The sequence below is a fragment of the Rhinolophus sinicus genome, linkage group LG02, assembly GCF_036562045.2.
Source record: "Rhinolophus sinicus isolate RSC01 linkage group LG02, ASM3656204v1, whole genome shotgun sequence".
In the NCBI taxonomy this organism is placed as follows: domain Eukaryota; kingdom Metazoa; phylum Chordata; class Mammalia; order Chiroptera; family Rhinolophidae; genus Rhinolophus; species Rhinolophus sinicus.
This window is the reverse complement of record NC_133752.1, coordinates 164,950,790-164,969,026: the sequence shown is the minus strand read 5'-3', so window position 1 is coordinate 164,969,026 and position 18,237 is coordinate 164,950,790. Positions and strand designations below refer to the sequence as shown.

The following is an 18,237-nucleotide window of genomic DNA, read 5'->3' as shown; positions in this document are numbered from 1 at the left end:
TAACATAGTTAGAAACTCTCTGATATGAAGAAAATTACTATAACTTCAGTTATTACTCTAAGGAGCTATTGCTGTAGAATAGAAATGAAGAGATGTAGATGAATCTGCTAATGTTCATCTCGCTCACATAAAGTGTGCATAAAGAACAGAAAACAGAAGCAAGAACTTCAAGGAAATCATGCCCAATAAAAACATTTGAGTCCAGTTATAACACTTTCTAAGTTACGGGTACAGCATGTTCATATAGATTTTAATAGAGATTCAGTATGTTTTTGTAGACAATATCAGATTTGGGAAGTGAGGTAACAAGGAGTATATTTATCAAAAAAGTAAAATATTACCACAATATTCCTGGTTGGCCAGACTGATGTTTTCAGAACAGTATCACCTTCATCACCACCACTACCACCGTCACAAAAGACGCTATAATGATTGCTAGGAAAAATGGAGATGGATATGCTATGAATATGACCTATAATTGCCAATGAAAGTGGAGGAAGCAATAACACAGCACTAAATAAAATAACTACTGTGAGTCAAAAAAGAAAACATTTAGGGAGTGCCTGTCTGAGGAAGACACTATGATATGCTGACAACAAAAGAAATCCAAGAGAGGTACACGTGAGCATTAGAGCTACGGGGAACAAAAGGTGCTAAGAGTTTCTGACATTTCAAGTACAGTTATTTCCAGTTCTTACCTGAGCCAGAAGCAAACATTGGGGACAGCCTACCAAGATCAATGACAGCCAGGATCAGAATTGCTGACACCATTATTATTAATATTCAATCTCATCAAATTGAGGAATTATTTTGGGGGTGAAAAACACTGAACAGTGTTCAACAGAATTTGACTAAAAAGGGAACTAATACTTGATGTTTAATTTTTTGGAAAACTACCCAAAGTTGCAGAAGTAAAATTTTGACTGGGATTTAAAAAAAAAAAAACTTATACTCACACTTAGGATACTCTATTAATTCAAACAAATCCCTAGTCATGTAGCAAATTATTTTCAGTATTTGAAGAATATCTGCGGATATTGTTTATTCATCACAGTTTTAAACTAGTGATAGGATCATTAGCGACTTAGCATTTATGCAAATGTTGCAAAATGTGTCCGTGTTAGGGAGGATAGAGTTTTGGGAGGCCAGAAACTTACATGACTTGGGATGTCCTCTTTAAAGCAATATAAAATTGTGATCTTTTGATATCAACCATAATTTCACAGAGAGAATTTTATGTACAGAATAGTAATTTACAGAGAGAATTTCATAGAGACACTTATAAATATAAGAAAAAGGTAATTTAATCTTTCTAATGGCATGATTGATAGAATTTTGTTGTCCTTATTGTTATGGACAGCTGAAAAAAGATTCATCTTTATAAGTTGTTTTTGGTAAGGCCATGTAAAATTTCCAGACTGCATCAAATTTGAGAAAACCTTTATCAAATTTCTTATGAGTTATAAGATTTAGAAAACTTTTCCACAAACTAACTTCTACCTCCATCCATTCAAACCCAGTTTCTCTTCCACAACTTACACAGTTCCAGTGTCTGGTGACACAGGACATACTCATAGCACGTATGACCTCTGGCCCTAAAACTTGCAGTTAGACTGACAGGTGAGCCAGCAATCATATTATTCTTAGAAGCCATTCCAATTTGGGGACAGCTACTGATAATATAACCATAGATGAAAGTGACTGTGGAAGATATGAATACATCCCACTCGACCTAAACTCAGTGTATCCCCATATCAATTTTCCTTTACAGGATCCTCCAAATGCCTGCATCATTCCAACACCATAAGTATAAGGTGAAAGTGATGAACGGCAAATTGAAATAAAAATAGTGATATTAACCATTTTCAAATTTAACAAAAGCACATGCCCATGTGGTCACATTACTAGGACTCACCCAGGGTCGTGAATGGACTTAAATTTACTTGCTTCAAGGTAATCTACCATCTGGCCATCATCAAAGATTTTTAAGTTTTGCCACCTTAAACTTCAGGCAATTGCAGTGGCCATCAGTTACATTAGTTAACATGAACTATTATTATATCCAGTAAATTTATTATAATAATTATTTTAAAACTTACATGGCTATGGCTGTACCTACAAAAGAATCTTCAGCCTATTGTATAAATACCCCCGGACACAACAACAGAAACCGAAGAAGGGTATGAACACACCAAGAACTGCTAAGTGGCAAAAAAAAAAAACACACACAAAAAAGAAACTAAGATAATTATGAACAAAGAAAAAGTAATAATTGGGGGAAAATAAACTTCATGGATTATATCATTTAGAGATATTATATGTTCATATTCAAGAAGGTGCACATTTGTATACCAACATCAGAACTGACAAATTATGACACTTTACTGATTTTCCACTTTCATTCTAATTTTTTGAAGCCAAGGAGAGTAGTCCTACCACCCTGCTGACACAGCACATTGAAAATGGAATCATACTTTTCTACTTTACTATTAGGTCTGGGTTGTTTATGTAGGTTCTTTAACCTGTCTCCTCCTCAAATGGCATAAATTATCATCTCTAGTTTATCTCTTTTGAGCATCCTATAGTTTGCCTAGTGAAATAAATCACCATGACACAACACTAAATAGTAACATAATAGAACAGCTACATTCAAAGGTAAAGGGCCATTTTTTAATATTATTCTGACAATCTGACATCCCTCAAAAAAACAAACAAAAAAAAGATATGGCAGTGGCTTGTGTAAAAGTATCAGAAATACATGCATTTGTAATATTGTAATAGCAGATTCAAAATGCTAAACAGAATCCTGATGTAGGGACCCCACAGAATTTGATCAAATGTATCCATCTGTTCACCGCTGTGTAAGTAATGCTCACACAATCAGTGCTGGGACCTCTTCTAGGACAGGCCCTGAGACTTTCAGTACATCTGTCACTTCCCCTGTTTACAGCTGCCTCATCAGTAACTCATGGGATTTTCTTCCGAAACACTCAAAAACAGCATCCTGAGAAAAAAGCACCAAGAAAAAGTCATTTTGATACTTTTTCTCTTTCTACCTGATTTCTGCCTCAGTAATTAATATTGATAGCCAGTGTAATGCACTCTTCATGGAAGCATGGAAATGCTTTAAGAAAGCCCTTTGGTTTCTCATTTCTGCTTCTTGAACCCCAAGGGACTATTTCATAAGCAAATGTGAACACCTCCAAGCATGAGCTTACACTGTGAGAAGCAGAGTTTCTCTCACACTTTTTACCTCTCACATGTGGCACACGAACTGGACTCATCCAAATGCACAGTATCCACCGTCTTAAACAGTTTACACGATTGACGCCGCTAACAAAATCTCTACAAGGGAAACAACAGTACTCTTTACCTCTTATCTGTGGATGGATTCAATTGTGTTGAAGGCTGCCTCTTACTGAGGGCGACTGAGTTCCCTGAAAATACAGTGAACCCGCTGCACACAAAGTAACTCTGACCCGACAGAGGGATGAAGCAGGCAACAGTCACGTTAGGGAAACCTAAACTATGGAAACCGAGGGATGTGTTGCTGCTGGGCTTGCAGTGGGCCTATGGCTGCATGTTCTGTCCTCGTTTCTCTTCAAGAAAGCACATCAGGCCTTAATATCCATGAAAGGTAAAATATGGAACTCCCCTGACACAATGTAGATGTGAAACAGCCTAGCATTCCCAAGTTTGCAGGATTTTACATTTAGCAATGCTAAATCTCCAAAGGCTTCGCAGAGATATATTTCATCATATGTATGGGTACACATTCATATAGGCATGAAATTGTAAGTAAAAGACTTTATATATACATTATTTAGTTTCTTTCATTACCAGAAAATTATTTTCCTTAACTAATTACTCTCTTTATTTCTGGAGGACCTCAGTATTTTCTTCTACAACAAACTAACACTTTTCCTCCAATTCCCTCATTTATCCATTCAAAATTTTGGTTGCAACATAGACAATTAAGTACAGGAATAATGCATGTATTGGCTAGTTCAGACACCTAAAAATACTTTCATCCTGAAATTCAAAACTGCATGCATAGTGTATCCAGCTAGAAGAAATTTGAAGGGAAATGTGTGAACACCAAACTCCTTGTTCTGTATCATTTGTGCTCACTAAAGGATAATTTGTTCTATGAAACTAATACTGTTTTCACATGGTACTTTTCATTTGGTGCATCTAATATGCTGCCTTTACTATATGAATCCAGACTTGTGCGTGGTATCAAGCGGACTTATTTTGTTAGTGAATAGTAACTATAAACCTCATTTTACCCAGCGTATAATTTGGGAATATGTCTCTTTGAAATCTGAGCCATTCATGAAAAGAATAAAGGACAATTAAATCTGAGAAATAACATATCCTAAGATGGTGCTGGAAAAACGTCACGATTTCTTTACTAGAACACCAAACAAGAGTTAGTCTGAGACTCCATCACAGGATATTTAGCTTCTGAATTAGCAGAAATGTCTCCTTATAAGCTAATTTTATTTTTTAAAGATATGATCATCAAAATTCACTTGCCTTATCTTACCAAATACATTTTTCAGCAGCAATACTGTAAAATAACTTAATGGGAAAAGTAACTCTGTTATCACATTATTGTGAGATTTCCTCTCGGATATATGAGGAAAGTCACAAGCATTTAAGACTATTTTACCCTGAAGCCACAATGCCCTGTCCCCAAAACTTTTTGACCTTGATCAGGACAAGAGGATCCTTAATTGACCTCATCACCAGTTACAACAATGAGGTGTCCAGCGCTTCCCATGCAAGTTTCTCCCTTCAACTTTGACACAGCTGTCAGTAATAAGCATAACCTGGATATTTACATATAATGTCACACTCATGAATAAGGAAGGAAAATATCTTTTGAAGACTTGAAAAGCAACAGTTGTGGCATTCTCACTGTGATTTTTGATAATCCAACTTTTTGGACAGGAGGAACCATATAAAATGACAGGGCAGCAAAAGCCACATGAAATCGCTCTCCTGTGCAACAAACATGTTCTCTGGATTTCTTTTCCTAAGGCAGTATCACCTCACAGTTATAAAAGGCAAATCTGTACTTATCAAATACTGAGACCGTAAGGAGTACTTGGATAAATGCTAAAACCTGTTTATTTCTCAGACGGTATAATTTCTTCGACATGGATACCCATCTACTCCACATGGGCCTACAGAGACAGACACACACACATACACACACACACACACACACACACACACACACACACACAGACACGGCTCTTCTGTGAATCCTTAATCTACTCCTCACCCCAACTGCCAATTAATTGAATTAATGATTTCGTAAATATTTAGCAGTCACAGACATAAAGGTAATTATGCAAAGTGGTTTACAGTTTTAACTTAGACAAGACTAAAATACAGATTCTTTCTTATTCATGTGCTTAAGTTTCTTCCTTGTAATTAAAATTGGGGCTCCAGCCTGTAATTCGGTCAAAATCTTGAACAGTGACTGATGTTTATTACCGAGGAGGCTTATTTAACATGATGTACATTTCAGAGGACAGCATTTATGGTTTTTAGATCAGTGGGTCTTTCTGTGCAAAATAATCAGTACTGAGCTTCCTCTTCTGCAGTTTTCCCATTCTCGAAAGGCTTTTATCTTTCTTTCCAATAAAACAAGCTGTTCTTTCCTTTCTCCACATATCACTAGCTAAAAAGCAGCCCAAGACCGCAGTAAGGGTATCTGGAAATGGGATTTCATTAACTACTGTGAGTGACCCACAGGCTAAATCCATTAACCAAAACAGGTAAAATCTCTGTGCTCTCCCTTAAATATTGCTAAAGCTACAGTATTGCTTTAAATAATGAACAGATCCATCATAGCAGGCAAATGACTCAACAAGCCAAAAAGATATGATTCCTCTTATGATGGTCTTTTGTATTCTCACTGCGTTCTCAGTGCTTCAGGTCAGGGCAAGAACTTCAGGAACTACGCATTGTAGAAATACAGTCTGTGGGTCTGGAACTGTGCGTGACTGCTCAGAACATATTCCTAAGGAAAAACATTGTGCAAGGGCGTAGTGTACCAGCTGCCAGCTCATAATGGGCATTGTCTGCTGGGCGGGAGTAACAGCACTGCTTCTGACAGCCGCACAGAGGTAGAGGTGCTCCTAAGACGCTGGCTTCCTCTCCCCTTCCACTCCCTATTTCCTTCAAGTTTTCACTTCCATGTGGATTTTGGATGACAGATTTGAGTATATCGGGTTTGCCAAAAAAAATGTATGTAAGTAGACACCTGGGTCAACGCTGCTCAAGCAGTAATTCGTGGTAATAAAAAGCGTCTGGACGCTGATGGTAACCACTTTGAGCACCTCTTGTAATTGCAGAAGTGAAATGTGACTTGTATTCATCTTTTGTGATGGGTATATATTGAGTATTACAATTTTCATAATTTTTTTCCTTTCTTAACATATGTATACTTTTTTGGCACCCTCTCTAAATGCATGTTAGCATTCATTAAAAGCCATTAACTCGCCCTCCTCCCCAATTGCTGCTGTTTTCAAAATGACAACTTTTTCTTCAGTGACAGTGCATTTTTAAGTTAAAAGAAATGGGTTTCTAAAGACCTTGCAAAATATTATTAAAATTAGGTCCACTTTCAACTCTATTAAAATGTACATGTATGTCTAATATTTAAGAACAGGGCAAGATACTCCATGCAAGTGAGTAAAAGAGTAAAAAAGTAAACAACAAATTAGCTACATAGAAATTTTATATTAAAATATTCTGTAGTTGCACTCATAGCAATACTGTCAAGAATACTAGTAGAGCAGTCACTATCTGTAGTAACATTATTTCTCATATTTAACATGTACTTTTTGCATGTAAAGCTCAGAAAAATACTATGAGGGAATTTGTATTTTGATTCACCCACTTTTTATTACCCCACACAAAGAGCTACAATGTTAACTTGTGTGTTTCTGGTGAGTCTTTATCCTCTTGTGCTATGGACAATATTCTCCTACCACTGGTCCTGGAGTAAATCACATTTCAATGATTGCCCTAAGTAGCTTTGACTCTCAATTCCTCTATAATAAGAAAGAGTATTTAGTAATTTACAACCTGCTTCTTATGTGAGGTTAAACCCCTAACTTCAAATGTCAGAATAAGTAGAAACAAATAGACCTAAGTCTGAAAGAAAGAAGGTTTATACAAAGTATCTCTCATTCTTGGTATCCAGCCAGGTGAGAATCTCATATATTAAGTATTTTCCTTTGTAACTGTAAGTGCTCATATCTGGGTACATTAAAAAGCCTTACAGATTATAACCTATCCAGGCAGGAGTTCACAGTTTTCAATTTATTGTGTATTGTTTTAAATTTTTAGAATTTTCTGCACAGTATCTTCAAATCTCCAGAGAAAGAGTCTATATAAATTCAAAATAAATAAATATTAGACAGCTTATGTGGTAGCACTTTTGATTTTCCTGACATGCCTTCCCACTGGCTCATGGATATGAATTCATTTAATAAATTAATTTCAGAAAGAAAAAAAATAATTTATCCCTAGTGAATGTCATTGTTTCTTTCTATGTCAACTAAGTGCTTCCAAAGCCTGCATCAAACAAAGGTTTATTTTTAGTGGCAAAAATGTCTCCTCTGATTGGATGCTTACCACCATTGTCTACCCTTGATTTTGGGACCCCTAACCCTGCTTTCTACATGGTATTTACTTTGCTAAGACTAAAGAGGGAATAACAACCCTTCATTTTCCCAAGAAAATCTCAAAGGTAAATAAAATTCTAGAGGCATTTCCCTAAAAGAACAAACAGAAATACAAACGGTTCCTTATGAACTTCAATGAGAAAGAAACAATGCTGGAATTTAGAGACTACCCGATACCAAATAAAACACTGCTGTCGTCAAGAATTTAAAACTTATTTTAAGATAACTTTTCAAAAGCCACAATGTTGTATCTTTAAAGGTTGACAGAAATCTGAGACTGAAATCCTGCCAGTGGTAACTTCTGGGTTCAGAAAAATAGAAAAAAGCATGCCAGAAAGAGAAAAAAAACCTGAGGAAAAGATGGAGGGGAGATCATACATATAAGAATTAAAGTGTACTGCAATTCAGATATATCTGCATTAACTATACATGTTAGCTAGTTACAGGAAGCCTTAAAAATGGTGTTAAATGCACCATCTGGAATCTTGTAAAATGAACTTTTACCTGATGGTTAGTGGCAATTTATTACTAAACACAAGAGAGATGTGTGAGCTATCTTGGACTCAAATAGGACATTATCCTTGCAACAAGACCACATTCCCTAAGCAACATATCCACTGAGCAGTAAAACAGACCACTGAAATTATGGTAAAGATCCTATAGCATAAAGGATTTCAGTCTATGAACCAAGAGTCTTTTTATTCCTTCTGTTAATCTCTCCTGACAACTTCTTTCTTTCAGGAAGCCATCCAGTAATAGTTCTTCCAAAACTATATAACCTTTCTTCAACTTTCATACTTTTTTTTGTCTATTTTGATAGCCCCAAATCCCTGGGTAACCAACAGTCTGCATGTCACAAGTTATGAGCACCCAGCGTTGGGATTTTAATGCTAGGGGATCAGGCACATTTTAAAATATCTTTCTGCTATACCATCTTGGCTCTGCTCATATTTCATGTATGTGTACATTAATTGAAATTTAACCTGCATTTATCTAGAATGCTGAATTCCGTCTTTCAAATGACCCTTGCATAGTGCTGCAGAAAATGTCTCTCTCCCACCACTGCCACTACAATATCTTAGGAGTAACAAAACTTAGCATGAAGTACCCTAAGGCTGACTTAGTACTTCCTGAAGTGAGCCAGCAGCTGCCATGACCTTCCGCCATGTGGAGACCCAGGGGCAAGGAGTCTGCAAGCTCTGCTTCCCAATTTGCCCCCAACTGAATACATGAAGTCACTGTAGATCCTGACACTGTAATGCCAATATTAGTTATTGAAAAAAGTATTCCACTTCAAAAGTCAATTTAATTCTTTGAGACCTATTCCACTTCATACTGAAATGCCATGACAGTTGTCTTAAAAAGTTGCCCAAAATGCCTTGTCTTGAGTGTCTGGATTATTCATGGAAAGCATCAATCTTAGTGGTTATATCTTATGATAATGATGAGTATATCTTATGATACATTGTATATAACCATGAAAATAACTTATGATATCTTATGATAAGCATTAATTATGCACATTCCCCATCTCCACGATTAAGTAAAAGGGCAGGGACCAAAATGTAACTTTGCAAAAAGGTTCCCCCTAGCTAGAACAATTAGCTAATTAATAAAATAATGATGTAAAGCAAAGCAAAAAAACCATTCTGAACTCTTCAGGCTCTTATTAGAGTTTCTAACAATCTATGGTTCTGACCAAAACACAAGTTTTTCTTCTTGTTATTTTTTTAAACCAGTGTGAGTGGCCAAATGTACACTTGTGCTGTCCTGGGTGGAAAATAAAGAAAGATGTATTTTTCTGTCTCTGGCTATAGGAAGTCAATAAGCAATGCAGGTATCAGAGATAAAATGACTGTGATCAAAGCTGATTTTAACACATGAAAAATGTTTTCCTCAGTGCTGTTCTTTAGGTAATATATATCAACTGGCTCACTTTTGATAAAACAAGAAGCAAGAGTAGTTTTGCTACCAATTATATACATACAGTTATTCATATTTACATACATAAATACATATTCATAAGGTCTTTATAAAATCTTAATAACTTCAGCATAATAGATTTTTTTCTGTAAGTTTCTCTTTGTTATATCATGCAAAAATAAAATATTAAAACCTAACAGGTAGAAAGTTCTCATCTTTTCTCCATCCAGATGCAAGAGGTTTCAGAGATGTCAAAAAATATCCCCTAAGGTATTTCTATATTGTATGTATATATTCTCATTCACACCCACCTCTCTTCTCTCTCCCTCTCTCTCTCTCTCCCTCTCTCTCATACACAAACACACACACACACACACACACACACACACATTCCTACATATGTATCTCCATAAGGTATTCTTTGATTACAAAAAGATATAAGAAAATAACATGTGTATGCTTAGGCAAATTTAGCATCATTTAGATTTTTCATGATTATCTTGATTTCTTAGACCACTGAATCTATCTGCAAAGGCCCATAGGGAACAGTTTTATACTAACTCTTTCCACTGTAATTTGTACTAGAGGCACTCTGTAAGTAAGGACTTAGAAAATGTTTTTAAAGAGCTTCAAGATGCTGCTTCTTTTCTTTAAAAAACCTGGAAAAAGCAGGTTCTAAAATAGTTTACATACGGATGGGTCATATAGGACTTGAAAATTTTTCTAAGCATTACAAAGTCCCAAGTCTTTGGTGTGGTTAAGACAATTCCCTCAGGATAATCAGAAAACAGGCATTGGTAACTCTGCTGAGAGTTTTACTGTGGCTGGGTGTTTAAGTTGCAGCCCACAGAAAATGGTAGAAAAAAATGAACTGCCAAGGATTTTAACACTGAAAGTGAAGAGAGAATATAATCATTGTTGCCCAGAATCAGTCTCCTGAAATAAGTGATTAACTAGGGACATGGTCCAATATGTCACAATGGGACATATCAAAAGCCATTATATAGGGACAGCTGATGACAACAGCACTCAGAGTAAGGAAAATAAAATTGCTGACTTCACGTTAGTTATGGGGGGAAAACAACAACAGCAATAACAACGAAAACCTAATTTTCTAAAAACAATACACACTCCATAAATTGTATCAAATATACATAGTATACCAAGATTCATTATGAACCACAGGGCCTAAGGAAAGAGCATACATAATATAAGACAAGCCTTACAAAAGAAGCAGTTTTTATACCCAATGTTATTAGACAAAAGGCACCAAAAAAATAAAAAATAAAAAAATGAGCACAACATAAATATATACCAAAGAAAAGAAAGGATATAAAGTATAATTCCCATGCAAATTTTGTAGCCACACACAATTTTTTTAATATCACCACAAATATGTGAAATCTATACACATCAAATATAATTCATATATCTTGTGAAGTGACTGATCAGTCTTACCCAAAGTTAATGTTAACTGTAGTATACTATATTAATAGTATAGAGTATACGGGGGGAAATAGGAAGTTACATGTGATGCTCATAGAAAGTCAAAAAGCAAAATCTATTTGCCCATGGAAGAATGTCAAGTAAAACATTCTGCTCCTGATATAAGCAAAAGTCTTATTAATTACCAGAGTGAGGGTCTCCATTTATATACTACAGTGTCTGAAAAAATAGGTCATATTCAGACCAGCTTTTCTTTAAATACTGAAAGAAGAGTACCTGAGTTATAAATACTATAACATAGGAATTCCAGATATAATTCTGATAGTCCAAGAAAATTTGAAATGTTCCTCAGTATTTGTATTAAATGACTGTGCTTTCAGCACTGCTAATATCCCATGTATGTAAATAAGGGATATCCCATCTTCTGCTGTATTGTATTTCTTATTTATAAGTCAATAACTCCAGCCCATAATCAAGGGCGAGGGGTGGGAGGGGGAATTACAGGAAGGTGTGAATGGCAGGAAGTGAAGATCATGGGAGGAGTCATGTTAAAGGCTGCCCACCTCAAAAGGTAAACTTAAAACTCAGAAAATTCTATGGATTAACTTTTTTTTTTTTAAATGGGGAAGGTCAGTATTCAATTGTGTTCTACTAAAACATAATGTTGAGATTACTGAACTAATGGAGCTCTACAGTTCTTTCCAATTCTAATCTATGGAGACTCCATGAATCTCTGGCATATTCCAGCAAAAAAAAAAAAAAAAAATATGTCAGAATTTAATATATGCCTTTTTAAAAGCCATTACTAAGTGCAGGAACTCGGAGAAGAAAAGTAAGATATCATATAAGGAAGAGTAAAGGAATAAGGTTTTTGACAGGTATATTTTGGAGTAAAGAGAACTCCATGCGAAAGGGACAGCACGAACAAAGAAGGAAAGCATGGAGGTAGGCAAGTATATACAGAGTCTTGTTAAAGAAACTGAAAATGGTCTTGGCTTTAGACTAAGGATATGACTGGTAGAGGAAGCCTGAAAAATGAAGCTGAAGTGGAAAATGGGGTTCAAACAGAGAGAAGCATGAATTCCAATCCAAAGAGCTTGAAATAAATTAAACGAAGAGGAGCCACAGAAGATTTCTAAGTAAAAGAACAGTATCTGCAGAGCTAGGATTCAGAAATACAGTTGACCTTTGAACAACAAGGGTTTGAACTGCACAGGTCCACTCATATGTGTTGTTGTTGTTTTTTTGTTTGTTTTTCCAATAAATTCAGTTAGCTCTTTGTATGGGGGGTGGGGTCCCACATTCCCAACCATGGACCCAGGGATGAAAATCACTGTTTTCAATCTGCAGTTACTTGAATCCACAGATTCAGTTAAGTTTCTGGGGAGTCAAAAGTTATTATGTGGGTTTTTGACTGCATGGGGTCAGGGCCCCTAGCCCCCACATTGTTCAACTTTAAATGTTTGGCAGACGTAAGATGAGCTGAGTGCTAGATTACTAGAGGAAAGGTGAGCAGTTCAACAGGAACATGGTCTGAAAGAGGATGGTAGCTGCTGAGATAGAAAGGAGAGCACATCCCACAGCACTGGTTTTTGTAGACATGTCTCTTTGGCCAGGCTCTCTACATACTCTCTAGTTTTGGCTCAAATCTCTCTCCTGACCCACATTTCCAATATGTCTATTCAAATGTTAATAAGCACAGCAAACTTAGCATGTCTCCCAATTTACTTATGACCCCTCCTCTCAAATCTGCTCTGCTCTCACATCCCTTCTATTTATTATCAGTACCATTATTGATTCAGTGCCCCAAGACAGAGATTGGGTAATCTAGACCTTCATGCTCACTCACTTCCTTCGCCCCTCAACAGCCCCACACCTTGCAATCAGCGTAAACACCATAATTGATTGTTAGTCAACCTCTTACCTTCCATTCCGAATATCCCTGGCTTATGGCAGGTCCTCAGAAGTCTTGCTACCACACATAAAGATAACTGAATAACTTGGGGTCATCTTCCACCCTAATTAATACCTTGGTCCTGAAGAAGATGATTGAAGAATATTGACAATAAAATCAAAGGGATGAGTTCAGAAGACGTAAGAATAAATGATGTTAGATTTTTCCACCAGTCTGGTAAAATGGTGGCTTGAGAGTCAATACTACGTTATTATGACTAATTATGTAATTACAAGATAATGATGTCGATAATTATGTTGCATAGTAGAAAATAAAGGAAATGATATTGCTCAAACACATGAGATTGTATTCTGATGTTTATTCACTGTATGCATGGTGGCCTCTTCAGGGACTGCTAAAAACCCTTGAGCATGCATAACTGTAACAAAGAGAGATGTCAATCCTTAGAACTAAACCCAATATGTTTTGTGACAGTGACTGTGATTCTGTTGGACACTTGGTATGCAGAGATGAGGGGGTCATATATCATTTCTGAAATATCAGGAGCTTGTGATGAAAATGAATTCTGTTTTAAATTCCATATGCAGATGAAAGGTGACTGGTTGAAGGGAGGGAGGGTGAGGCAGCCTTGTTAGATGTGGCTGAAGAGATTAACCTTTTCTGCAATTCCCAGGAGAATACCTAGGAGAGGGACAGGTGAGGAACTATCTATTTTAAGATCTCTACCTCAGATTCCAAATTTCTTAAAAAAAGTAAAACAAGACAAAACAAAAACAAAAATCCAGAACTCTTCCTGGAAAGGGATGGGTTCTGCCCAAGGAACTTTAGAATCAGAAAGTCTAGATCTGACCTAATTAGAACAGGTTTTGGCAGGTGTGCACTGAGTACCATGCTCTGCTTAGGGCATCGCCTGACTGAATCCCACGCCCATGGAGAAGTCTCCTGAAGCTGGAATTCAGGGTTGGCAAAAGATGGGGAGGGTGGGGGAAGTTGGCATTTGCTGCTCACCTCTGAGGAGCCACGGAGCCAGGCACAGACTGGGTGATGTCTGCACCACCACCTCAGATCCTACAGATAAGAAGATGGGCCTTGGCCCAGCAGTTCAAAGCTTGTTGTAGTGATTTTAGAATCCCAGTAGCAAAGTGACTCTGAAAGGATAAAGGGGCATTGCCCCTTAACATATGATTTTTCCACTGAAGTTGTAGCTTGTGATTAGGCACAGATTATTATTTGGAGTATAAAATCACACCTCACAAATTGAGCTGAGAGAGTCTTGGCTAATCTCACAGAAGAAAGATTTTTTTAGATTGCCTTATAACCAACCATAAGGAAGTGCAATCACTTTTATGGCTTTGCTTGTGGAGAAGACAAATGTTTGTTGTACCTAGATAGAGCCCATGAAGAGAACCCACTGGCAGCAGGGAGAAAGCTAATTAATGCTGAAAGGAGCAATACTCTGGAAACTTCAGGGGACTCCAAGAGTAGACCACTTTCTCCTCACATTTAGTATAGCCAAGACCAAGGAAGGGAAGGGAAAGGGAAAAAAAAACTTTTTGGAGACAGATCCTGAATGGGATGGTGGGTCAAGGACAGTAGCCAATCTTCCACTCTTACCTTTTAATGTGAACAAATATCAGCAAGGCGCCCAATTTTCATTCCAGTTCCTAGACTCAGAGAAAGACAACAACTCTAAGAAGAGAACACAGCTAGGTATACTGGGCAGCCTGTGTTACCTCCACCAAATTATATTATGTCCTTCATCTTCTGCCAAAGACCAAAGCTCAGCTCCCAAAGATTTCAAGACTGATTAAAGATGGCAGTAACCGCAAAATGCTGTTCAATTTCCTCATGGATTCAGCTTGATAAGACCACTCCTCAGGGAATTGCCACACTTGGAAACTCTTGGTTGGCAAGTACTCCTCTTATAAGCATAAACACCACAGGGCAATAGTCTGTAGTGTGTCATCAAAATAATTTTGGATGGCGATCAATATTTATTGAAACTTACATTTAGTTCACCAAGTACTGGCTAAGTATATTTACAAAGGAAACAAAAGACTTGTGGTGTTTGTCTGGAAAGACAAACATAAATATAGTCATATATTTACCAATGAGAAGATAACCATCAAAACAATTTATTCGAAGTAATTTTGAAGTGATAGTTTGCTGACATATTCATATAAGCCTGTATAATTTTCTGCAAATCCACAGTAACTGAATGAATGAATGAATGAACAAATGAATGACAAAGAGCTAAACAGCAACTTTCTCATTACCTCCTCCTTAATCACAAATTGGAATTTCAGTTCTTCTTTGTTCCCAACTTCGTTTTGTAAATGTATACTGGACCTTTAGTAAGCCTATGGGATGATGTCCTGAGTTCTACAATTTCCAAATGTGCAGATATTGATATACTCGTATTTGTACAAGAGCTAATTGTTCATGAATCACAACTCTATTGAGAATCTTGTATTGCCTCAGGTTAATTCCACACCACAAGTTCACGGCCTTTCTAGCTTTCACTAAAGTTTGATTTCTCACTTGATGGCCACACTTCAGAAGGAGCGCAAGGGCAGGATAATGAAGGCTTGCTCGATGGGATGCAAATGCTGGGTAGTCAGTTAGGATTCTTCTCTACCTGGTAATTAAGTTGATAATACTAAGGGTAGATTTCATTTACTGAGGGCTGACCTTGTACCAGACACTTTATAAATTATCTTAATGTCACCTCTATTTATGTTACAGCAACCTTCACGACCAATTTTTGAAACAGGTTTCATGATCTCCATTTCACACGAAGAAGCTGTAGTTTAAAGAGACTGCCCAAGTCTGTAGTGAAGGACTCAAACCAGGTCTTCCTGACTCCAAAGCCCAGATCTGAGACCACCAAGCTACGCCACTTCCCCACTAGTTACTACCTCTAAAACTCAACGCACATTTCAAGTATTTCCCTCAGTAAAACATTATAACATCACAGTGTTCCGGAGGCTATGGGAAAAGCCAAAACCATGAATGTTAATAAAATAGAATATTTATTGTATGACATAACTGACCTCTTCCTTGACTAAGCTGCTCTCTTTTCTAAAATTGTATAATTCAGGGTATACTACTCTCCTAGAACAGAATTCTATTCAGTACAAACTGCAAGACCTTTCATGCACATCATCGCCACCATCATCCCCCAGAGTCCTTGGACAGAGGTTTTATTTTTCCTATTTCCTAGTGAGGAAACTGAACCGTAGGAAGGTTGAGGGATTTAGCCAACAGATCACACTCCTTGAGGACACAGATCATGCTTTTTTTCATTTGTATATTTGCCTGTATTTTTTATGCTTGTGTACACAGAAACTGTCTCAATAAATGTTGAGTAATAAATAGACCAAGAAAAGGAAGTAGAATCTGGCAGGGAAGGTGTCTTTCTTGTTTACCACTGTGTAGCTAGATGCTCAATAACTGTTCTTGAAGGAAGAACAGAGGGAGGGAGAGAGGAGCTGCTGCTTCAAACATCACTCTCTTTTGAGCTTAGAGCACTACTAGACTCTCTATCATCTTCCATTTTCCAACACTGAGTACAATACTGGGTACCAAGTAACACTCAATAAATGCAGATTGACTGCAGGGTAACTACTGAATTAAGAAATAAAAAAAATAAATAAAAAATCTTTTCAATACAGCCAGAGACTTCCAATGGCAAAGTAAATAAATGGATGATCAGGTCAACAACTATAGAGAAGCCAATAAAACAAATGAAACAGAAAATCAGAGAAACTGAAATATCTACCTATGGAAAATTGAGTGTCAAATATATAGAGAAACCACCATTATAGAAACTCACAAACATATATATAGCACAACATAGCCCTACAGAGACACAGGTAAGTATTATTAGATCCTTCACGTCCAGCTCCCATAACATTTAATACTCTACAAGAAAAGGTTAGAACAGGGAATGAAATCAGCAATCAATGTGAAAGCAGTGCTGTTAAATACATAGAGAAACTGAATTCACACATTCGCCTCCCCTTTGGCTGTGATTTTTCAAATATAAACTACAGAGAGCAGTAGAATAATGATATCATTATAGATTGTATGTTCTACTTAACAAAAATGGTCAAATTCTTATTTTCTTCTTCCTTGGGGAGTCTTCATCTCAAAATAACTTTTAAATAGAAACAACCAGCTTTTTCAGCAGAGTCTGATTATCAATTTGCACCTCTGGCAAAGGAAGGCATAGAATTCTATTGTTTTGTTAATTGTCAATTTGCATCTTTGAAAGGTGTTGCATTTTCTCTTCTTTCTAGCAGGTTAAGACTAATTCTCTATGTTAATAAATAATATAAATACTTTCCACAGAAATGTAGTTTGCTAAAAAGTATGTTATTATTCTCTATTTTCCACTACTTAATTACACCTTAGATTTTAAAGTTGATTTTATCAAAATTAGTTAGCTCTTATTTAAACTGCTCTTTCTTAAAAAAAAAAAAAAAAAAAAAAAAACTTTAGATAAAATGCTGTTTAAAATACCAGTTATTGATAGTCATAAAAAAGTTACAAATTAAGACACAATTTCACAAGGAGAATTTTCATTTGTACCTTGAATAGATATTTGAAAATATTCCTTCCTTTCCTTTCTTCTGGTAAAATATACAGCATAAGAAAATACAGCAAGTAGAAACAAAAGTCTGTTTTACGAAGTAGCAGGAAAGATATAAATACAAGTAGAAAAAAAGCACACACACACATTAGGAAAAGCGATACAAATAAGATAAAGATTAATCCTTACACTTATGTTTACAACTAGTAATTTAGAGAACGAAAAGTTTTTAACATGCCCTATCAGTACTAGTTCCAGTGCTTGAGCTGGAATGATATGATCTTTTTGATATGCTTGTCAAAGCAGGTATTTTCAATGCCCTGCAACATTTCCCTATCTGATTACTAGATATGAAATAATACTAAGTCAAATATTACATGATAACTCTCAAGTTTTTGAGCTTAGGGAAGTGGTGTTTAAACAGATCAAGTGATGACTTTCCATTAGATCTAAGTGAGGATGTTTAAAGGCCATTTATATTGCTAAAAAATGACTTCACATGTCATAAGTGGTTTTAATTTAATAGATTTATTTATATTCTGCCTTTTTCCTAATAGGGTTGGGAAGGGTAATCTCTATTTGTGTTACTTTGGTTTCTCAAGGGGCAAATCATAGGTAAACAATATCTATCCATGAATAACAAAGATAAT

General features: G+C 36.3%; 1 protein-coding gene across 9 annotated transcripts in view; it reads right to left on the bottom strand.

Moving 5' to 3' along the window:
- SOX5 (SRY-box transcription factor 5) overlaps positions 1-18,237 on the bottom strand; it is a 920,340-nt gene that overhangs the window by 685,777 nt on the left and 216,326 nt on the right. The window contains exon 1 of one of the 9 annotated variants that reach the window (XM_074325921.1): positions 342-361. The exons of the other annotated variants lie outside the window; for them this stretch is intronic. The gene's annotated coding sequence lies outside the window, so the exon portion shown is untranslated. Of the gene's footprint in view, positions 1-341; positions 362-18,237 lie in introns of those variants that run through there. 9 annotated transcript variants of the gene reach the window in all.